Source organism: Phascolarctos cinereus, unplaced genomic scaffold (genome assembly GCF_003287225.1).
Source record: "Phascolarctos cinereus isolate Bilbo 61053 unplaced genomic scaffold, phaCin_HiC Scaffold_726;HRSCAF=1367, whole genome shotgun sequence".
Taxonomy (NCBI): domain Eukaryota; kingdom Metazoa; phylum Chordata; class Mammalia; order Diprotodontia; family Phascolarctidae; genus Phascolarctos; species Phascolarctos cinereus.
The window spans coordinates 206,101,168-206,126,403 of NW_027556098.1; the positions used below are offsets into that span (position 1 = coordinate 206,101,168).

General features: G+C 36.6%; 1 long non-coding RNA gene across 3 annotated transcripts in view; it reads right to left on the reverse strand.

Moving 5' to 3' along the window:
- The window catches only part of LOC144454546 (uncharacterized), a 155,523-nt gene extending 139,099 nt beyond the window's left edge, over positions 1-16,424 (reverse strand). Inside the window, exon 1 of one of the 3 annotated variants that reach the window (XR_013483034.1) lies at positions 15,949-16,424. This is a non-coding gene — a long non-coding RNA (uncharacterized LOC144454546). Of the gene's footprint in view, positions 1-9,994; positions 12,213-15,948 lie in introns of those variants that run through there. The other 2 variants (XR_013483035.1, XR_013483036.1) reach the window with 2 other exon arrangements.
- Between the last annotated feature and the right edge of the window lie 8,812 nt (positions 16,425-25,236).

Consider the following 25,236-nt stretch of genomic DNA (forward strand, 5'->3'; position numbering starts at 1 on the left):
CCAAATGTAATGAGATAAAATTTCATAAGGAATAATATATGAAAGGCAGTATTTGAATCCAGGTTCTCTGACTCCAGGGCCTGGGCTCCTTCCATGGTATAACAATGCCTCCACAGTGTGATACAAAAAACGACTACAATCCTGGGCTGAAAAAGAGGAATATCTAGGACTAGTGTTGTGATAGTCCAACTGTTGTCTACTCTGGTCATACAACAACTAAAGTACCATATTTAATTCTGGGAGCCACAGTTTAGGAAGGATATTGATGACCTGGAGAAAGCTCAGAGGAGGGCAATCAACATGATGAAAGGGCCAGCAATCATGCCATAAGAGGATACACTGAAGGAACTAAGGGTGTTTAGCATGGAGAAAAGAATTTGGGGAGATACGATAAATTCATTAAGTATTAGAAGGATTGCCACGTGGAAGAAAAATTAGAACAAGGAATTTTGAAGCATTTAAGAACTTTGATCAGCTACATAATCAACCAGGACTCCAGAGTACCAGTAAGGAAGAATGTTACTCACCTCCTGACAGATAACAAAATTATAAATAGAATATGGAAATTCATTTTTGTATATGACCAATATGGGAACATATTTTGCTTGACGGTGCTACATAATACATGGGTTCTATATTCTTTTCTTTCTTCCTTTCTTTCTTTCCTTTCAGTGGACAGGGGGAGGTGGGAAGGGGAAAATAAATTTGATCATTGAAAAAAATTAATTTTTAAAAAGAAGAGTGATTAGGCTTCTGCTGGGTCACAAGGGCAAATCCAGGGGCAACATGTGAAAGATTCAGAGGCAAGCTTGTGCTTGGATAGGTCAAGAAAGAAAAGAACTAAGAAAAAATTTGGCAACTAAGAGATTATTAGGAATAAGTGGGTCTAAGAACAAATTGTAGAAAAAATCAATAATGTCATTAAAGAGAATGACAACAATGAGATAACATATTTGTGGGATGCAACCAAAGCATTACTTAAGGGAAAATTTACATCTCTAAATGTGCACATCAATAAAAGGGAGAAAGAGCAGATCAATGATCTGGCATGCAACTAAAAAAACTACAAAAAGAACAAATAAAAATTCCCAATTCAGTATCAAAATTGAAATTCTGAAAATCAAAGAAGGTATTAGTGAAATTTAAAATTTAAAAATTGAACTATTAAATAAAAGTAGGAGTTGATTTTATGGGGAAAATAGAAGAACAATTTGTTAATTTAATTTTAAAAAAAGAAAGAAGAAAACCAAATTACCAAGATCAAAAAATAAAAAGGAAAATGTGCTACCAATTAAGATTAAATTAAAGCAATTATTAGGAGCTGTTTTGCCCAATTACATGCCAGTAAAACTGAGTGAAATGGATAAATATTTGCAAAAATATAAATTTCCCAGATTAACCTAAGAGGAAATAGAATATTTAAATAACCCTATTTTAGAAAAAGGAATTGAACAAGCCACCAATGATCTTCCTAAGAACAAATCCCCAGGACCAGATGGTTTTATAAATGAATTCTACTAAAGATTTAAAGAATAACTATTCCAGTAGCATACAAAAAATTTTTTAAATAGGCAAAGAAAAAGTCCTACTAAATTCCTTTTATGACACAAATATAGTGCTGATACCTAAATCAGGAAAAGCAAAAACAGAGAAAGAAAACTAGATACCAATTTCCTTAGTGAATACCAATGCAAAAATTTTAAACAAAATACTAGCAAGATGACTACAGCACTATATCACAAAGACATACACTACGACCAAGTGGAATTCATACCAGGAATACAGGGTGGTTCAATATTAGGAAACTTTAAGCATAATTGACCATATAAATAACAAAAAAAAAATCATATGATTATCTCCATAGATGCAAAAAAACCCCTTTTGATAAAATACAACACCCATTCCTAGTTTTAAAAAAAATTAGAAAGCATAGGAATAAATGGAACTTTAAAAAAAAAATAAGTACTATCTATCTAAAACCAAGAGCAAGCATTATCTGTACTGGGGGTAAACTAGAAGACTTCCCAGTGATATCAGGGGTAAAGTGAGAATGCACACTATTATTCAATATTGTATTAGAAATACTAGCTATACAGCTCTTTTTGTGCTGGTCAAGTATTGGGAATTAAGAGGATGCCCATCAATTGGGGAATGGCTGAACAAGTTGTGGTATGTGAATATAATGCAATATTACTGTGCTATAAGAAATGATGAACAGGCAGATTTCAGAAAAACCTGGAAAGACTCACATGGACTGATAAGTGAGCAGAACCAGGAGAACACTGTACATAGGAACAGCAACATTGTGAGATGATCAACTATGACAGACTTAGCTCTCCTCCGCAATACAACAATCTAAGACAATTCCAAAAGATTCATGATGGAAGATTCTATCCACATCCAGAGAAAGAACTATGGAGTCTGAATGCATATTGATGCATACTATTTTCTCTTTTTTGTTGTTTTTTTCTTTCTCATGGTTTTTCCCTTCTTTTCTGATTCTTCTTTCACAACATGACTAATGTGGAAATATGCTTAATATGATTGTACATGTATAGCCTATATCAGATTGCTTGCCATCTTGGGGACAGAGGTAGGGAAGGAAGAAGGAAGAAAAAAATTTGGAACCCAAAATCTTATAAAAGCAAATGTTGAAAAGTATCTTTACATGTAATTTGAAAAAACAAAATATTATTAAGTTGAGGGAGAAAGATAGGCTAGCTATAGAAGTCAGACAAGAAAATGAAATTGAAGGAATAAAAAATGGGTTAGGAGGAAAAAAACCCACCACTTTCTGCAAACAATATGAACCACAGAGAATCAACTAAAACACTAGTTGAAACAATTATCAATTTTAGCAAAGTTGTAAGATATAAAATAAACCCACATAATGGCATATCTATATATTAACAACAAAGTCCAGGAACAAGAGATAGAAAAAGAAATCCCATTTAAAATAAATGCAGACAATATAAAAATTTGGGAGTTTACCTACCCACCCCCCCAAAAAAAAAAACCCTGGGACTATATGAACACAATTACAAAGTACTTTTCACATAAATAAAGACAAATCTAAATAAATAGAAAAATATCAATTGCTCATGGGTAGGTTGAACCAATATAATAAAAATTATAATTCTACCTAAATTAATTTACTTATTCAGTGTCATACCAATCAAACTATGACAAAATTTTCTTTCAGAGATAGAATAAAATAAGAACAAATTTCATCTGGAAGAAAAGGTCAAGAATATCAAGTAAATCAATGAAAAAAAAGTAAAGGAAGGTGGCCTAGCAATACCAGATTTCAAATTGTATTACAAAGTGAAAATCATCAAAACAATCTGGTACTGGCTTAAGAAATAGAGTGGTGCATCAGTGGAATAGATTAGGTACACGATACACAGTCGTAAATGACCATAATACTCTAGTGTTTGATAGACCCAAATCAAAGCTCTGGGACAAGACCTCATCATCTGACAAAAATTTCTGGGAAAACTGGGAAGCAGTTTGGAAGAATTTTGATTACATGAAATTTAAAAGGTTCTACACAAACAAAATCAATGCTGCCAAAATTAGAAGGAAATCAGGAAGCTGAGGGGCAGAAGGAGGAAATACAGCAAGTTTCTCTGATAAAGGTCTCATTTCTCAAATGTAGAGGGAACAGAGCTAAATTTATAAAAAATAAGTAATTTCCCAATTGATAAATGGTCAAAGGATATGAACAGGCAGTTTTCAAGAAGAAATCAAAACTATTAATAGTTAACATGAAAAAAAATGCTCTATAGCACCATTGATTAGAGAAATAAAAATTGAACTTTGGGGTACTATCTCACATCTAACAGGTTGACTAACATGACAGAAAATAAAAATGATCAATTCTGGAGTAGATGTGGAAAAATTGGTACAGTATTGTGTACTCTTGATGGAGTTGTAAACTGGCTCAACAATTCTGGAAAGCAAACTGGAACTATGCCCAAAGGGTTATAAAATTATACATACCCTTTGACCCAGCAAGATCCCTACTAGATCTATATCCCAAAGAGATCAAAGAAAATGGAACAGAATCTATATGCACAAAAATATTTATAGTAGCCCTTTTTGTGGTGATAAAGACTTTGAAATTGAGAGGATGCCCATCAATTGGGAAATGATTGAACAAGTTGTGGTATATGATTGCCACAGAATACTATTTTGCTATAAGAAATGATGAGCAGGATGGTTTCAGAAAAACCTAGGAAGGCTTATGTGAACAGAGTGAAGTGAGAAAAACCAGGAGAACATTGCACATAATAATAGCAATATTGTAATGATGATCAACTGTGAAAGACTAAGCTATTCTGATCAAGGCAATGACCCAAGACAATTCCAAAGAACCCATGGTGCAAAATCACATTCACTTCAAAGAAAGAACTGATGAATTCTAAGTGCAGATTGAAGCATACTTTTTTCCCTTTCTTCATGTTTCTTAGCTCTTTTTTTTTGTAACAAGGCTACTATGGAAATACGTTTTGCATTAACTTTAATGTATAGTTGATATCACATTGCTTGCCTTCTCAATGACAGGATAGGGAGAGCTAGAGAGAGAGAATTTGGAATTCAAAAGTTTTTTAAATGAATGCTAAAAATAAGTTTAAAATTAATAAAAGAAGAAAAATGAAGTAAAAAGATAATTGGTCAAAAGAGCAATTTCAGTTGAAACTTTAGTCAGAAGACACATTGCAAAGTGTTGAGGAATGAAAAGAGGAGAAAGGAGAATATTATTTATATCTCATGGCCCTAGTATTTTTCTGATCTCTAATAATGATAAAAGTTTGTGGATAAGAGTTTGTGCCAAATATACTACATTATATTGGATCAAATGAATGAGTGAAAAAGTATTCATTAAATGCTTTCTAAATGCCAGTCACTATGCTAAACAGAGGGGATCAAATATAAGCAAGGAAGACAGAAAGTCCTTGCCCTCAAGGAACATATATTCTAATGGGAGAAGATACCACATAAAGGGAAGCTAGAAAGGGGAGGGAAAGGTAGTATGTTCAAGGCCCCACAGTTCAAAAAATGGCCATGAAGTGACATAAAGACCTGATTCTGGGCAAAAGAAGGTGAAAAGCTCACCCGTCAGAGTTTAGGGACACAGAGGCAGATTATTGTCATAGTGTTATTACTTCCTCTTCATTTCCCACTAGGCTTCACTCCAGTGGACTTCTCCATAATGCCCCAGGAAACTCTTCCTCCTAGATCACTTCAGCCCTGAAACTAACACCTCAGAAGTACCCTCTGTCCCTCAGTCAACTCTTTAATCGGAAGGTGGAGGGTTCTAGAGCCCTGTTTAAAGAGAGTAACCAGGCCAGCCATCTGTTCATTTCTCACCAACCTGTAGTTAGGTGGTCTCCATCATGCTCCCACTCCAGTATCCCCACTCCCCCTTAGCCCCACTGCCTTAAGCTTCCTTTTATGTGATTTCTTTCTCATTAGCATATAAACTACTTGAGGACAGGGATTGTATTTGTATTTCCCAGTGCTCCTGGCACAAAGTAAGTGCATAATAAATGCTTGTTGACTCACTCACTATTACATAACTATGTTGTAGATGATTAACAAATTCTTTGTGGTGTTTCAGTGGTAAATTCCACGTATTAAGGTTCAAAGTGAGCCCTCCTTTAATGAATCCCACATGATGGTAGTAGTTATTTACAGAAAGAAAAAGCCAATATGTATGGAAATGGCTAACTCACACAGGCGTAGACTAAAAGGTATTTACCTTTCATATATTTTATATATAAACACATTTACATTTAATAAGCATATATTTATATATTTTATAAATATACCTTTTACTTTTTATAAACTGTTCAAGTAAAATAATAACAAATGTATTTTTTCCACATTACTAAATAGTGTTATTTGGTGAGCAAGTTCTCAATCTATATCACATTTTAATGAGTAATAAGACTTGTTTCATTTGAATACAGGTACTTTTTAAAAATTAAACTATTTTCATAGGGTAAATTAAATAAGCATGATTATTTTTTTATTTATGAGGAAGTGTTTCTTTTTATTTTCTAAATACCATTTTAGGCTGTCAGTTGTCATTTCTGATTTTTTATATGGCCTGCTCAGCATTTTACTTTTTATTAAGATATTGTAACAAGCAAATCTCCTATTCAAGTCATAAATTTCTGACTTTGCCTTGGAAAGGGCTTTTTTCCTCTTTCTTGTGATGGAACAAAGTAAAACATCAAGACATGAGGTCCCCAAGAAAAAGGAATTAATGAATATCATTTGAAATAGTACACTAGGCAAGAAGGAATGGCATAGATTACTGGGTAGTTTCATCAGTGAAACTTTTTCCAGTACAGAAAAGAACACAAATAGAGCAAATTAATTACTATTTTGTTAAACGATATATGTATTTACCTATATAGACATATGCATTTTCTCATTTTTAATAGTTGCAATCAATGTATTAAAAGAGATGATTGATTAGGAATCTGCAGTGGTGACTTGAGCTTCTACTTCTGGTTCAGTGCTGATAGAAGCGATCTGTTTAACAATTTTAGAAGGACTGTGCAACTAAATAAGTTGTTTTTGGATTCTCATGTGGAACCAATCCCAAGTGTTTGAACCTTCACAGAAATGAGTTTTTCTAGTTGTGATTCCAAGTGTCTTATTGGTCATTTGAACAAGCCCCTTCACTTTCAAGTTCTTTTCTTTAGCTTCTCTAATTAGGTCCACACACACTTTTTCAAGCGAGTTCACGTTGCAGCTGGCAAGGTTGGTAAGAATCCAGGGAGTGGACACTTCAGTCTCCACAAGTGTCTTGCCAGTGTCTCTGAATGTCATGGCCATGGATTGGCATCCTTGGTGAGAGTGAACAGCGGTGAGTCAGGAGGAGGAGAGGCAGGGACTGCTGACTCCATGGGTCTGCAGTGATGATACCCTCACCAAAGAGGCAACATACGTATTTTCTAAAAGCCAATTTAAAAAATTCCCAATTGTTTGTGTAATTCTCTTCCTTGTCCTTTTGCATATTGAGTTTTTGTCTGTTAATAATTAAGTTCACAATTTCTAAAAACTATTTTTAAAATGAAAGAATGGAGTAAAAGAATAACCAAAACTGAAAAGCATCTCTTCAAATAAAGTATTCATGGAATATAAACCAGGAAGAAGTTGTAAAATGAAATTAAACAAGTTTGTGCCAAACATTTTAATTTAATCTGTATTTATTATGCATTATTCAAAACACTGTTGAGAGTCTTTGGGAAAAGGCTCCCTGCTGATTTGCATACACCCAAAAAAAATTCTTTATACTGCCAATGATGTGTCTGATTTTGTGAAGGATCACTTCTTTCTTTTTCGTAGTTTGTAACATCAGAAATGTAAAAAGTTAGAATGGTAGATTATAAGAGCCTTGAAAGCAGAAATTGTGTTTGTCATCCTCTTGCCCCCTACAACAGCTCCATGGTCCCTTGAACAAAACAGATTTAAATGTAACAGCAACAAATAGCTGTTGAATTTGTTAAACAGATTAAATTTGATGAACTACATAAATGAAATTATTTTGAACCTACACCTCCTTAGCTCCATTTCTGTATGTCTGTGAAGGACACCAGTGAAGCAATAGAAAGGCTTCCTACTTAACATTCTTGAAGGTACTTCCACAGATTGGAATCTCCCTGAAGTCATTTTAGCTTGGGGAGAAACAAATGCTAATCATACTGAAGGAAAAGGAAACAGGAGGAAGATATTTCTGCAACATTTACATGAAGATTGACTAAAAACAGGTGTCAAGTACTGGACTCTGGAGCATAGGGCTCATCAGATACTTTTGTATTCTAGAAAACCACTCCCTAGGAGCTTTGTGACTCATTTCTTAAATACAGTGGAGACGCTGTGTTGGGCCCCAGATGTACAAAGTGAAAGTGTATTGAAGTCAACAAGGCTGCTTCTATTCTCCCTCTCTGCCAGATTACTCTAATTAAAGTGCATCGTGTATTTGCATTTTGTTTTTCAAAACCTGTAAAAAGGTGAAGATTTTCAGTTTCTCTGCAAGCAAAACAGCTATACACTGAGCATTTATCTGCCTAGAAGAAATACACTTCCCAAGAGCTGCTGCGTTGTCTTCAAATATCTGAACTGAAAGTTCATTAGCATATCATTAGTATTCGAATTCTTTTCTTAATATTGAAAGAAAACAGCTGGTTCTAATCAAAAGATGGATATTTCAACACAGTCAGAATTAGAACATTCAAAGCAATTTTGTTATGAGTAGCTCATATCATGTCAACCGCATTTGTTCCAAAACATTCCACTTTCTCCGTTGGAAAGGCTTCAAGTACAAGCCTGGTGACAAATCATGAGACCATCATCTAAGAACTAAGCTAGCTAAATTGGAAAGTTTAGTCACCTGATGAATTGTTTTAGCCTCCATAATTCTCATACTATGCAGCTACTTATCCCCCAGTTCACTGTGTAGCACTGCCTTCAAGTATTCGAAGGGACATCAGAAAGAAAATATTTGCTCCTGTTGATCTCAGAAAGACAGAAATTAGGACCAATAGGTGGGAGTTGAAAAAGACGGGAAATTTTGGTTTTGAAATTAGGAAAAATTTCTTAACAATTAGATATGTCCCCAAGTGGAATGGGCTTCCCTGGGAAGTAATGAGTTCCTCCTCATTGAAAGTCTTCAGGAAAACTTGAAAGTCTGGATATTCACTGTCAGGTATGTTCATATACAGGTACAAGTTATTGGATAAATCTCTGAGGTCCCTTCCGATTCTGAGATTGTTTGATCCTGTGATTCTGTGACAGATAGAACCCTCAAATAAGGTTGTAGAGGGCTTATGATCTAAATCAGTAAAGTAAAAAACTAGACTGGTAAAATCTCTGAACTAAAGGAGGAGGAGAAAACATAGAAAGTCATGCCATATTTGTAGTAAGCAACAACACAGGTCAACAGGCCCATGAGTCTTTAACAAGTCATAGCCTATAAAACATATCAAGTGAAAAAAGTCAGCAGCAGCAACAATTGTCCTGTGTTCATTAATTATATAAATTTTCTGATTATATGAAACACATCCTTAGGTTCTACCTAGGGATATAGAAACACTCACTTTGTCAGCAGGGGGAAGCACCCTGCATTTCTCTAAGATATGCATGCATATTTTAAAATACTCAAAGGACTTGGGTTTTAGAAACATGACATGGAGGAAGAGATGGCTTAAAGAAAAATAAAACTAACAGCTCAATAAATGAGTGCCCTGCATTCTAGTTATGATATGAAATTCTCATTTTCTTTGGTCAAACTCAGTGTTCCTATTTTTTAGTGAAATGATATTTGTTAAAGTTTTAGTAATACCTGTAATGTTGCCCTTGGCCCAACTGAGACAAACAATGCAGTGAAATTTCTTATCTTACTTGAGCAGTTTTTGAAACTGTTCTCAAATTACATCAATCCTTTTCATCCTCACAAGGATATTAATAAGCTGGGAACACTCTAAGGCATAAAGCAGCATGTTTGGAAAAGGAAGTAAAGCAACAATCTTACAAAATGATCAAATTGCCATGAAGTCTTCTCTTTGCCATAAGAAACTTAAGGTTAGCATTTGTGAACAAAACTAAAAAGTTTAAATTGGACCATTTACAATTGAGGCAGATACATGTGTGCTTGCAGTTTTCTATTAATGTCAGTGGAAGTAACACCTGTGGGCATATGTGCCCACATATAGACACACTCACACAAAGGTACAAGGAAACAAAACCCAAGCTGAACAAAAGAATCACAGAATCTCAGTTAGGAAGGACTTCAGAGGACGTCTGTCCAGCCTGAACAAGGAACATTCTCAATCATTAGCTAGAACTTTAAGGTTTAAAAAGAACTCCACAAATTTTACCTCATTTGATCCCCACACCAACCCTTAGAGGCAGTTGCTATAATGAGCCTCATTTTATAGATGAGGAAACTGAGGCACATAAAGGTTAAATGACTTACCCAGGATCACACAGCGAGGATGTGCATGAGAAGGGATTTGAACTCAGGTCTTCCTGATTCCCAGTCCAGCTCCCTTACAATAAACCTGACAAGTGGTTGTTCAGCATTTTCTTGAGAACCTCCAGTGAGAGATTGCCTACCACCTGATGAAGCCTGTTCCACAATGGGAGAACTCTAATTCTTAAAATTGTCCTGTTCCTGGTTCTGCCTTCTGGGGTCAAGCATAGTAAACCCCTTCTCCCCCCCCCACACACACATACACCTCCTTACCCCCCACCAGTCGTTCATACTCTTGAAGATGGCTCTCCTTTCCCCAAATGAATAGTTCAAATCATTCAAAGGTCACAACTGAATGACTGTATGTATCCCTTTCCCGAAAACATAGATTTACTAGCTGTTAATTATTCATTCTAATGTTACTGATATCATGCATATTTTTGGCCTCTGTCCACATCTTATCTTTCTAGGTTTCTCCACTCAGCCAGGCTATGTTGTCAGCGTGTATTCTGTGATTGGTCACATATTACCCTAAACTTCTATCAAAAGGCCTCCCCCGAGTTCTGTATGTGTGTGGGGGAACTCTTCTCATTGAATCACCAGCATTATGATGGCATTCTGCTGAGCCTGCTCTACTGCCCCAACCAATCAGGGCTTTGAATACAATTCAATTCACATTTACACCTTTAACACTTACTAACTCTGTGCAAGGTACCCACACTGCCTTCTTCACAATAATGCTGTGAGGTAAACAGTGCATTTTTATTCCCATTTTATAGGTGAAGAAACTGAGGTTGAGACAGGATGAGCAACTCATCCACAATCACACAGCTAGGTAAGGGTCAGAGCCAGGCCTGTGGTTTAGGTCTTCCAAAACCCTCTGAGGCCAGTCCTCTCTCCAATATACCCCACTGTGCTGCTATTACTGCTTCTGATCCTGCTCCTTGCACTGACTTGACCCAAATTAAAAACTGAATCTAATGGAAGATGTTACTGAGGGTTGAGGGGAGATCAAGATATCAAAATATTGAAGTTGATGCAAAAAAGATATCCAGGTGAGACAAGTAAGCTCTTGTCTCACTCTGGCAATCATTTTAGCATTCAAGTATCAAGCATCCTTATTTATTCTAGATAATTGAAGTGGAGGTTTAACCATGGATAATTCTACCTCAACACCACCCCACTATCCTCCATCTAACATATTCCTGGGTGTCCTCCATTCATTGCTAATCTGGCCTATATTGTAAGAATTCAATCTAACAGTAGTATTAATAAGTTGTGCATAATTACCCTGGAGTCAAGAGGACCTGAGTTCAAATCTGACCTCAGATACTTACTAACTGTGTGACCCTGGGCAAGGTATTTACCCCAATTGCCTTACAAGCCTCCCCCCTCCAAGAAAAATGCATTATTATTAAGGTGACAACTACAAAATTATATCATGATTTTAACACTAAATAAAAAAAGAATTTTGTTTTATCTGCTTTGGGGGATTATCTGGGCCACTCCTCCCTCAATTACTACAAAAAACCAGAAATTTTAATGCTTATAATTTAACCAGTGTTTACAATTTGGGGCCAAAAGTTCCTGCTTTCTTGGAAAGATGGTATTTTTCAGGTATACAATTCTTATAAAAATCCAGGGAGCCCCAAGAGTCATGAGTATGATGTGGCAGGTGTGGCAGTATTACACATAGTGATTTCTGTACCTTTATCATCTCTATCAGCACTAGGGTTACCTTGAAGACTCAGAGCCAGATAGGGGAAAATTCTGATGAAGCCATGACTAGAGTTACTGGGTATTGGCATGGTCTAGTAAAATGAACATTGACTAGCTTTGCTCTGCTTGCCACTCATTTGGTCTTAAATAAGTCACTCAATGTTCTTTGATTTTTCCCATTGGGTGAGTCAAGATAATGATAAGAAAACTTGCAGTATGATATAATGGAAAGAGCACTTGATCAAAGATGGTTCCATGATGAAGCTCTCCTGTTGGTAGGTTCACAGCACGTATTAGGTGATGAACATGGCATATGCTGATAGAAAAGAATGTTAGCAAATGATCTTTCTTAACTATTCTTTATTATAAGGACAGGTCCTTGTGTGTGGGCAGGGGAATGCTGAAGGGAAGCAAAATACTGATAAATGATTATAACTAAAAAAAAAAGGCACCAAGGTAAAAATTATAATTAATTATAATAATTTATAATATAATTATAAAAATTATAATTAATTATAATAATTTATAATATAGTTATAAAAATTATAATTAATTATAATAATTTATAATATAATTATAAAGAAACATTTGGCTTAGAGTCATTCAGTTCCCAGCTCCAATATTTATTAGCTGAGTGACCTTGGGCAAATTAATTCTATTCTCTGAGTCTCAGTTTCCTCATCCATAAAATGGAATTAAAATTTTTGCATTTATCTTTTAGTGTGATGGGAGGGGAAGTACATTATAAACCTTGGGTGCTATATAGATGAGTTATTATTATTAATAGCCCCAACCAGCAGGACTGTTTGAAGGATTCAGTTGACCATCAATAATGCAATGAACATTTGTGAAATATCTTCCACATACAGAAAACCATGTCAGGTGCTATGAGAGGCTTAAGTTTTTGATTAGACATGGTCTCTGGCCTTATGGAACCCAAAATTGAGAAGAGGTGACTCATACATAAGTAACTAAAATATAAAATATGACAGTATAGACACATAAAAAATGTTCAAGTGAACTGTTTTACAAGATCCTATCATAGAAATAACATTATTGACTAAGAGTATTATGGAAGGTTGTCTCGATGGGGTAGCATTTGAGTAGATCTTTAAAACATAAGACAGTTTCTATTAAAAACTAAAAAGATGCAAGGAATTGCATGAATGTCTACCATAGGTGGTTCAGTATACAGAGTGTCAAGCCTGGAGTCAGGAAGACTCATCTTCCGGAGTTCAAATCTGGCCTCAGACACTTACTAGCTATGTGACTCTAGGCAAATTACTTAATCCTGTTTGCCTCAGTCTCCTCATCTATAAAATGAGCTGGAGAAGGAAATGGCAAACCACTCTAATATCTTTGTCAAGAAAACTCTAAATGGAGTCACAAAGAGTCAGATATGCCTAAAAAAACCTAAACAACAACAACTACTGATAATCCCAAGGTCTCAAATGAAACAGTTCTCACTGAGAGAAAATCTTCCACATCTTTAGACCTAACTCCAGACTCAGTGGTTACATTTAGGGCAGTTTCATTTGGTCTGCTGCTGAAAGAATGCCAGACCCAATACTAGCTGCAGGAATTTTTCAGAAAGTAAATCAAAGGAACCAATGTATATCTGACTTTATGTTCAATTGAAAGGCATGCCTTTTAACCTTAAATCAATATTCTAATCTTTAATCCAACAAATTGAATGTTTCAAAAGATCCATGACATTAGTATGATGGATAACTACTCTAACGAGACAGCCCATACTCCTTTTCATGCCTCAGCACATGTCAGGGAGACTAACCAAGGGGCTGTTGGAAGAAGTCTCAGCCAAAGATGATGAGAGCCCTGAACTAAGGTAAAGCTATGTGAATGGAGAACAGGGATAAGATGCAAGAGATGTCACATAGAGGTAGGACAGCAAGATTTGGCAACTGACTGGATGTGGGATGGAGAGAGAGGGAAGTGTCTAAGATAATGCTGAGGTTATAAATCTGGAACACTAAAAAATAGTGGTGCTTTAACAGAAATAGAGAAGTTTGAAAGAGGACAGGGTTTGGAAGAAAAGAATGAGTTCAAATTTAGACTTGAGTTTGAGATATTTCAGAGACATGCTGGAACAATCTGAAATGTTCAATAGCACATTGGTGATGTGAGATTAAAGCTCAGAGAAGAGATTGGAAATGGATAGACAGATCTGTGATTTATCTACCTCGAGATGATAATTAGGTCCATGGGAGGTGATAAGTTAAGTGAAAGAGAACTCTTATCAATAAGAAAGAAAAAAAGAGGGCATGAGATAGAACCTTGAGAAATACCCTCAAAGAAAATACAAAAACCTAAGAGAACCAGGAGAGAGTCTTGTCATGAAAACCCAGAGAGAAGAGAGTATCCAGGAGTTTGAAAGATAGTCGACAATGCCATTTGCAGTCGTTAGGTTAAGATGAATGAGGGCTGAGAAAAGACATCAAATTTGGCAATCAAGAGATGGTTGGTAATTTCAGAGTAAGCAGTTTAGGTTGAGTGATGAAGTAAGAAGTCAAATTACAAAGGGTTAAGCAGTAAGAGGAGAGGAAATAAAAGCAGGAGTTTGAGAAAGATGCAGGACCACACCTTGAGTTTGTTTGTTTGTAGGAGTGGGGAGACTTGGATATACTTGAAGACTGTAGGGTAAGAAGTAGTTGGAGAGAGGCTGAAGACTGCAAAGAAAAAGAGGATGATTTACGTAGCCCTCCCTCTGTTTCTGCCTGTTGAAATCTCCTTTCAGACACAAATCAAATGCTACCACTTCCAGGAAGCCTTCCATGATTCTCACAAATAAAGGTGATCTCTCCTCCAAATGTACCATAAAACTTTGTCTCTCTTCTTTGCCCTTATCACATTATGTTTTGTATCATGCTTACTTATTCATGCATTATATCTTCCTTATTTGGTTGCAAACATGTTGAAAGCAACATTTGCTTCATTTTTCATCCTCATTCACCAAGCCCCTGACCACTGCCTTGCACTTTAGAGAATGGGAGGGGATCATAGGATAGCAGGGTGAAAACCTCAGATTTCATCAGTCTAGGAAACCCCTGGTGTGAAAATAGTTTTAGTTGCTTTGCACACTGAAAGACCATGTTACTTGACCATGATCAAGCCATTGGTACATGTCAGAGGTGGAAGATGAACCCAGGTCTTCCTGACACCAAGATTGGATTTCAATCCACTTTGCCATGTTGCCTAATAAGAGTTCAATAAATGTTTGGAGAATTGAACTGAACTGAAATCTCTTTTTCCTCCATCTCTGAAGGAAACTAGGAGAAAAATGCTGATAATCATAGAAAGGGAGAAGGGTAGAAGTAGAAGATAAAAGCTCTGAACTAAAAAGGAAAAATAAAAACACTTCAGTGGCAAGTGAGGCAGCAAGTCCTTCACAGAAGAGAGACATATCTTTCAAAATTAAAAGGGCTTTCTATGAATAGCTAAGGACAAGTTTTGATTTTACATTAATTGATATATTTAGTTACCTTATATTCATTAAGGAGAAAAAATATCGAAACTCATGGTATTTTTCAGATTCTTTTGGCAAACACATTTTGCCTAACCATGTGTTTTGTATTCCGTCAAAGAAGAAGGCATAATAAACAGCTTGATTCCCCTCTCAGTTAAAACCCTCAATGGGAACAAGGCCCCAGGAGGCATGTTATTGTAGCAAGGCCTCTATTATGTTAGAATCACTAATTTTAATCACATTTTAATGAGCATCTTGTACTCACAAGACAGACATTTAAAAAAAAACTCAAAAGAATCTGTGTAAAACCCAAAGCAGACCATAAAGCTTCGGTTTGATTTTCCCAGCCATCATTTTGACTTTTAAAGTCCCGCTAACCTTCCCAAAGAACCCAAGCCATTTCCTCTTGTCTAGACAACATAACTTGCTTCCTTCTGGAGATAGGACATTTGGGAACTCTCTCCCTCCTCCCCCTTCCTCTCCTATTCTACAAATTACTTTTGGTCCACAGTCATTCTGACATCTAACCTGTGCTCTGTCTCATTTCATGAACACGAGGTTGGATTCAATCTAAAACAGGACTGTTTCTACAAGATACCCCCCACTTTCCACTGTCCCTGTCCCCCACTCCAAATAAGAAACCCTCCATGCTTGGACTTATGAACATTTCTCAGCTGGTATCTTCATAAATTACTTATTTTTTTTTCTATGGAGGTGCTTTCTCCCCCCCATGTTTGTCTTTTTTTTTCCTCACCAAGCAAGGTCTCATGGCCAGGCTGTCTGACAGTTGTTTTGAGCGTAGACAACAGAGAAGCGATCGAGCAGTGGTTAGAGAGATGGTTTCCTGTGGAGCTGAGGCAACGCTGGCAGTTGGATGCAGCACACATGAGCTTTGTGTCCTCGGAGGTCAGGTCATCATCTGAAACAGTCAAAACGAGAAGTCAAAGAGAAGTCAAGATCAGGCAGTTGAATGGTTTCAATGCACCCACACAAACAAGAGTTAAAGTATTTCAGCTGCTGAGTTTCCCTGAAGCTCAGACATTTGCTTTGGTAAAACTTTCCAATGAAGCATCACAGAGAGTATTACGGAGAGAGGAGAAACCCCTCTTCTTTAAAACATAATAGCAATGAGTCTCTAGATATTAAATTCTATGTCTTATTCTCAATTAAATAGAAGTCATTTACATATGACACAAAAGACTTAGACCTAAGTTAACATTCCTGCTTCTGACACAGACAGACTGTACAGTCACATATCCGCTCAGTGACCTAGCCTAGGCAATTAAGAGGAAGGAGAAGAGAAGATGCTGGCCTTCATCAGAAAAGGGAGATTCCCTCATCTGGGAATCCCCCATAGCCATGAAATGTTAGATCTAGTTGCTAGCTCTATCTTAGCAATAAGTATACTCCAATAATCCAAGGTATTAGTGATGTCACTGGTATGGTTATTTCCATGAGTCTTTTCTATTTTCTCTAATAAACAGAGAGCATCTGTCCTAAGTGCTGAGTGCCCCAATTAGAGGAATATACTACTACTCCTACTACCACCACCACCACTACTGCAGCTGTTGCTACTGCTATATTATTAATAATAGTAGCTAACATTTATATAGTACCAACTATGTGCCAGGCACTATGTGAAACACTTTACAAAAATTATCTCATTTGATCTTCACAATGCTTCTCAGAGGTAGGTGCTATTATTATCTCCATTCTACAGTTGAGGAAACTGAGGCACCAAGAGACTAAGGGACTTGCCTAGATTCACACAGTAACTAAGTGCCAGAGGCTGGATTTGAACTCGGGTCTTCCAGGTTCAGCATTCTTTCCACAGAGCCACCTAGAATAATACTCTACTGTACCAGTACTCTCTGTGAGCCTTTTTGAAGGTAAGGACATGCATACTTTTTGTGTCAATTCAGTTCAATAAGCATTAAACACCTGCCATATGCCAGGTTCTGTGCTAGTTACTGAGTATAAAAGACAGAAGTAGAGTAGTCTTTGATCCAAAGGGAAAACAAAATGTATGCAAATGAAGAACATAAATAAAACGCATACAAAGTAAAATTGGAAGAAGGGAGGAAGAAGTACTAACAATTGGAAAAATCACAGAGGGTCTCTCTTAGGAGGTGGAGCTTGAGTTTGGATGGAGAGAGAGGTTCCAAGAAATGGCATGGAGGAGGGAGAACGTTCTAAGCCTAGTGTGACCACAGCTTGGAGGCAGAAGACAGAATGTTGGGATGGAACCAGGAAACCAGTCTGGCAGGTGCGCAGAGGCCAGGAAAGGGAAGGAATATGTGATCAGCCTGGAAAGATGGATTAGGTAGGACCAGTTTGGGAAGGGCTTTAAATGCCAAGCAGAAGTCTTGATATTTTATTCTGGAGGCAACAGGGAGTCCCTGCAACTTCTTGATCAGGAAGGGGAGTGACGGAGTCACTTTAGAATTATCACCCTGGGAGCTGTGTGGAAGATCAAAGAGGGGGACAGACTGGAGATAGCAAGTCTAATTGGCAGGCTACTACAATCGTCCAGTTAGAGGTGATGAATTTGAATTAGGCTTTTGGCTATGTGAGTGAAGAGGAGATAAATGGGAGCTGGAGGCAGGACTAATGCTCAATTTGATTATTTTTAAATGTCCATTCATGTTATGAAATAACTGCCAATTTTCTACAGAAAGGCCCCATTTTCTGCAGAAATGATGCCTTGCATCCAAAAAAAATTACTTATTTGACTTATTGATTCTACTGTGAGATGTTAGTTTCTTAATTAGCTATCCTATACTTTTTGAAAGAAAAAAATCCATTAAAATATCACCTTTCCATCCCTCACACAGTACCTCGCAAAATAAGAGCTTAATAAGTGTTGAAATGAACATTGATCTTTAAGCTAAAAGGGCAAATTTCACTTTAAAAACAATTAAAATTAAACAGCATTGTATATTTATTACATATGAGATATGAGTTGCCCCAAAAGTCTAGGTGAAGTTTTAAGCTTTAATAACTTAAAAATACTTGAGAATACTAGGTTAGACCCTACCATCCAAGCAACCTTGTGCCAGAAAATGTGCACCCTGCTTGGACCTAAATTTTGTAAACTCTTGTTTCACCAAAAAGCCAAACACATTGGCTTCCTGAACTGTAACAGCTACTTCCTCTCCAGGAAGTATAGTACTCCCCCAGGATAGGCTGCAGTAGTCTCCTGCTGCCTTCTATCTCAGTTTTCTTCCCTCTCAGGCACCTGAGGACTTAAGGTGCCTATAACCATTTCCTCTGGTTGTATCTGGGCAGAAGACTAAGCATGAGGCCATCATGCTATTCACCTAATACATCTAAGAAGCAACACAACCACACCTTCTCCTTCTCAGCCTGGAACACATCCCTCCATCATACTAGCCCAGTCCTCCCATTGGTGAGTTCCTCTTGGAACCAAACTTCATTCCTCTCCAGACTCTTCTAAATTTCCAGACTTCATTGACTCTACACTTCCTCATACCTCCTCAGATACTTCCTTCCTCCCCTCTTCCCCCTATTCCCCATATCTTTGTCAAGAACACCCCAAATGAGGTGATGGAGAGTTGGACACAAGTGAAACAATTCAAAGACAGTACAAATATTAGTTATTATTGGATGGATTTTATTAATACATATTTTGTATAATGTAACAAGTAATCTATAAAATATAATAAAAGTTAGATATCATAGCACATTAATAACCTTGTTATAATCTATTTGCTATAGATTAGCATTCAGTTGAGAGAACAGGCAATATTATCTTTCTGTAAAACTCTTTTCCCTAAGGAGAGGTAAACTACCCTAGGTGGGAAATAGATCATGACTTTTGGGCTAATCAGTAAAAGGACCTGCTAGTAAGTAGGCTTTGCCCTTCTAGATTAGGTGAGATAGGAAAATCCAGTTAAAAAAAAAAAAGAAGAAGAAGACTGCCCTCTGCTAGGGAGCCTGAGAAAAATAATTAGATGGTTCAGTTAATGGAGCAATAGACTTTGAGTTAGGAAGACAAGTTCAAATCCCACCTAAGATACTTACTTAGCTATATGATTCTCAGCAAGTCACTTAACCTACTTCTTCCTTGTCTGCCTCAGTTTCCTCAACTGTAAAATGGAGATAATGATAACACCTACCTCCTAAGGTTGTTGTGAGGAAACCAGGAGATAATGTTTGTAAAAAGCTTTGAAAATCTTAAAGTGCTAAATAAATGCTAGCTATTGTTATAATTTTTATTATGTTTAGTCAGGACTAGGTGGCACAATGGATTAAGTGCCAGGTCTTGAGTCAGAAATATCTGAGCTCAACTCTGGCCTAAGATCCTTACTAGCTGTGTGATTCTGTACAAGTCACTCAACCTCTCTGTCTCAAGTTTCCTCAACTGTAAAATGAGGATAGTAATAGCACCTACCTCTCAGGGCTGTTGTGAGGATCAAACGGGATAATATTTGTAAAGTGCTTAGCACAGTGTAGCACATAGTAAATAACATATATATAACATATGTGTAATATATATTATATAGAGAGACTTGTTAGCTATTCATGTTATTGTTGATTGTTTATTATTATTATCATTAATTCTTATTACTGATTCCCATGATTCCTCTCTCCAACCAACATTCTATATTTGGGAATTATTTCTCCATCAAAACTTATCTGGTTTGAATTTTCTGTTTCCCTCAGGACTCTTACATTTTGATTTCAAGGAAAGCAAATTAGTGATCATGATTAATCAATGATAAGGATGAAAAACATTTTAATCTGTTATCATACCAGATATTTTGAATTTTATCTTTGACTCCTCCTTTCTCTTCACCCTCCACATCCAATGTTACTACATCCTATTGAGTATTTCTTCATAGTGCATGTTCTGGTCCTTTCCATCGTCACAGCATCCATCCTAGTTCAAATCCTCATCACATTATGCTTAGATTTTTCCCCCAGAGGCTTCTTAATTGGTATTTCTGACTCCCAGATCTCCCTGTCCAACAAATACTATTTTAAAAAATTTTAAATCTGCTTTTAAAAAAATTAAATAAAAGCCTCCTATTACCTACAGCACAAAATCAAAATTCCTTGGTCTAGCATTTGAGATTATGCCATTATTTGTCTCCCTCATCCATCTCCAATCTTAGCTGACTTTTTTCTCTATATATACCTTCAATTTTAGACAAACTGTCAGCATGTCAATAAACATTTATTAATTACCTACCATCTACAGGCACTGTCCCAAGTACAGTTACAAAGAAAGGCAAAAGATGGTATCTGCTTTTAGGAAGCTCACCATCTAATGGGGAAAAGAACATGCATACACTTTTGTACAAACAAACTATATACAAGATAAATTGGAACTAATCAATAAAGAGAAGTCACGAATGAAGGGGGATGAGGAGAGCCTTCTTGTCGTAAGTGGGATTTTTAGCTTGGATTTGAAATATTCCAGGGAAGCCAGGAGGTAGAAATAAGGAGGGAAAGCATTTTAGGCATGAGGGACAGCTAAGAAAAATCCCTGGAGTAGAGAGATGGAAGGTCTTGTTCAAGGAACAAGAGAGTCAGTGTTACTAGGTCGAAGGGTACTTGGAAGGCTGGAAGGTATAAGAAGTGCCAAGTACCTTGCAGCACTGCCACTCTTCCCAATTGGAATGCCCTCTGTCCCCTCTACCCCTCTGCTTATCTTGGTCCTCATCCTTCAAGGACCAGCTTCAGACCCACCAACTTCATAAAGTCTTTCTCTAGCATACTAATATTTAGCTAACTCTCCTTCCACCAAACTTCTGTAGTACTTAGAAAATGAGATATTGCTTATAAAGCACTTTGTAACTTCAAAGTGCTGTATGTGAACTATACTCATTATTATCATCCTCATTCTCACCGATTTATTCATTACTTTGTTGTTGCTACTGCTGCTGTACTTGTTGCTGTTGCTGAGACTCTTTGTGACCCCATTTGGGTTTTTCGTGGTGAAAATACACTGGAGTGGTTTGCCATTTCCTTCTCCAGTTCATTTTATGGATGAAGAAACTGAAACAAACAGGATTAAATGACTTGCCCAGGATCACGGTAAGTGTCTGATGCCAGATTTGAACTTAGGTCTGCCTGACTTTCAGTCTGGCAGTCTGGCACTCTACCCACTGTACCACCTAACTGTCCCATTGCAAACTTAGCATGTGCCATTTTATATTTTTGGTTATCTTTTTATCCACTTCCTATATTTCCTCCTTCATCCCATTCGCTCACACTATAAGCTCCATTTTTACAGCTGTAGAGTCACTGAGTGGGCAATTAAGGAAATACATCTGGAAAAATTTTTGATACAAAAATAAAAGAAATCAATAAAATTTTAATAAAAAAAATAAAGCAAAATTGGAGGACAAGAACAGGGTACAATAGATCTATCACCTTCTTTATTATGGTCTCTATACTTGTATCAATACAACCTAAAAGTCAAAATTATTTTCAGCAGGCACTCATATCCTAATGTTGACTTATACTGATCTTTTTCCATGAATCGTTGATAAGCCATACCTCCCTTACCCTAAACTCTTGCAGTTGATTTTTTGAACTGTCCCCATTTTATTTAATCTTCCAAGGTTTGTTTTATCATTTTAGTCTATTAATATTTTTCTGGATCCTAGGCTATCTCCCAGATTTGTGTCACGTACAAATCTGAGAAGCATGCCAATCCAACTCAGGGATAAAAATGTGGAATAAAACAAGGTCTAGAGCAGTCTTTTCAGCACTGATTTTCCTCCAGGTTGACACTGATTTTATATTTGTTATTCAATTATAAATCCATGCATATTCCCATCAAGGAAGGAATGAGATTAATCTGATATGACTTAGTCTTACTGAATCCATGCAGATTCCTAGCAATCATTGTTTATGTTCCTTTTTAAATTTTTTTTTCCATTTTCAACATTATCTGCCTCATGCACATTCTCCCCTTCCCTTTGTAGAAAAAATAACAGAAAAACAAAACTCTTATAACAAATAAGTGTAGTCAATCTTCACCATATGTCCAGACATACCCATATTGGCCATGTCCAGAAATGCATCTCATTCTGCATATTAATTTCTCCAGAAGTGGGTGGCAATCTTCATCACTGATCCTCTGGAATCATGGTTGACCATTGCATTAATCAGAGTTCTCAAATCTTTCCAAAGTATTTGTTTTTATAATGGTCATGTTATAGCAAAACTTGTTTTCTTGGTTCTCACTTCGCTCTTCATCATTTTATGAAAGTCTTCCTAGGATTCTCTGAAAATGCCTCTCTTCATGTCTTATAATGCTCATTTACAATAATTTATTCAGCCATTCCTCAATTAATAAGTGCCCCCTCCCCTTAGTTTCCCATTCTTTGTCATTACAAAAAGAGCTGCTATATTTTTGTACATAATGGATTCTTTCTTCTTTTTTGATCTAATTATAGACCTACTAGCAGTACTTAGTAGGCAAAATTTAGTTTGGGTCATAGTTTCAAATTGAAACTTGCTTATATTTCTCAGTGTTCATAGAGCATCCATTTCACAATGGAGTTGAACAAACTAAAGAGAGAGAACTATTCATCACATTGCTGCCAATAACTATCTTTTTGACAGTTATTAATTCTAATGATGAGATAGCTGTGATCATTAAAAATATTTTCTTTATACTCAGTCAAAATCTTGCCACCCTGTAACTTCTATCTATTGTTCCTAATTTGTGCCACTGGAAGAAAGCACAATAAATCTTTTATTGTCACATAATAGCTCCTCAAATATTTGAAGGAAAGTACCATAGTTCTCCCTTTGCTATCTCTTCTCCAAGATAAATATTAATTCAGGCAACATGCATTTTCAAGGAACCAAGAGTGTACAGATAATACAAACATCATGAACGACCAAGAAATGAAGTCCCAAGGCTTCCTGGATGCACATAACAGCAAGAAGTAAACAAATCTAAATACAATCAATGAAAGTTGTAACCACCACGGAGTCACAATCACTGCAGCTGATCATTGATGTGTGGAGACCAATATCATAACAGAGAAAGTGGTAGAGCCAAGATGGTGAAATAAAGGCAGGGAAATTCCTGAGCTCTCCAAAATTCCCCTCCAAACAACTTTAAAATAATGTCTCAAAATGAATTATGGAGCTACAAAAAAAAAAAAGACAGGATGAAACAATTTTCCAGTCCAAGACAACTTACCAAGTCAGCAGGAAAGTTCTGTCTCACTGGGGTGAGAGTGGAGCTCAGTGCAGCATAGGCCACCCTACCATGCTTGGCAAGCCAAGAACAGATTTTAGGGGCATGTGCATCAGCATTAGGTGGCTTCAAGAGCTCTCACCCCACAGACAGTAAGGGAGTCAGACGACTGGTCAGAAAGAGATTACATGAGACCCTTTGCTGGCACTAAGAGCAAGACTCTGTTACATTACCCATATACAATTCAGAGGCACAGTCCCAGGGCAAGGAGTAGCACTCACAGGAGTAGGGATGCAGGTCATGGTTCCAGCAGTGAAAAGAGTGCTTGTGGTCACTCACAGACCAGAGCACAGGTTAAGAAACCTATAACCATACCTCTCCTCAAATCATGACATCTTGGAAGAGCTGAAAACTTACAGATGCCCAGAAGTAGCTCTGAAAACAACAGCACAAAAAGCCTGAAGCTTACCACCTTTCACCCTGAGAGCAGAACCCAACTTTAACATGAAGTAAAAAATCAATAAAGCTAAGAAAATGAGCAAACAACAACAAAGAACGAAAAAAGAACCTGATCATAGAAAGTTACTATGTGACAGGGAAGATCAAAACACAAACACAGAAGAAGACAATAAAATTAAAGCAACTACATTCAAAGTCTCAAGGAAAATTTGCATTGGTCTCAGGCAATGGAAAATCTCAAAAAGAATGTTTAAAATCAAATAAGATATATAGAGGGAAAATTAGGAAAAGAAATGAGAGTGATTCTAGAAAATAATGAAAAAAGAGTCAATAGCTTGGTAAAGGAGGCACAAAAAAAAATACTGAAGAAAATAACACCTTAAAAAACATAATAGGCCAAATGGTAAAAAGAGGCACAAAAATCCACTGAAGAGAACTTCTTAAAAAGTAGAATTGGCTAAATGGAAAAGGAGGTACCAAAGCTCACTGAAGAAAATACTATAATTCCTTAAAAATTAGAATTGTTCAAGTGGAAGTTAATGACTCTATGAGATATCAAGAAACAATAAAATGAAATCGAAAGAATAAAAAAAAATAGAAGAAAATGTGAAATCTCTCATTGGAAAAACAACAGACCTGGAAATAGATCAAGGAGAAACAATTTAAGAATTACTGAACAACCTGAAAGCCATGATTTAAAAAACAGGAAAGAGACTTATTAAGGTTTAATTGTTTACATTCCTGCAGGGAAAGATAGTATTTGTAACTCATGAGTCCTTTGTCAATATGAAGGTAAAATTATATGGATAGATAGATAGATAGATAGATAGATAGATAGATAGATAGATAGATAGATAGATAGAGGGCACCGGGTGAGTTGAAGATGAAGGGTGATATCTGGAAAATTATGGGGTGAGAGAGGATTATACTGGGAGAAGGAGAAAGGAAGAAGTAGAATGAGGTAAATTATCTCACATGAAACAGACAAGAAAAGGCTTTTACAGAGGAGGGGAAATGGGGGAAGGTGAGAAGGAATGAGTGAATCTTATTCTCATAGGCTTTGGCTTAAGGAGGGAATAAATCTATCTTACCCTACAGGAAAATAAGGGGGGGAAGGGGACAAGAGAGCAGGGGGTTGAAAGAGAGGAGGGCAGATTGGGAAACGGGATAACAAAAAGCAAACACTTCTGAGGAGGGACAGGGTCAAAAGAGAAAAGAGAATAAATGGGGGGTAGGATAGGATGAAAGGAAATATACTTAGTTTTTCACAACAGGACTACTATGGAAGTGTTTTGCATGACTACCTATCTATAACCTGTATCCATATGCTTGCTTTTTCAGTGAGGGTGGGTGGGGCGGGAGGAAGGGAAAAAATTTGTAACCCAAAGTTTTAAA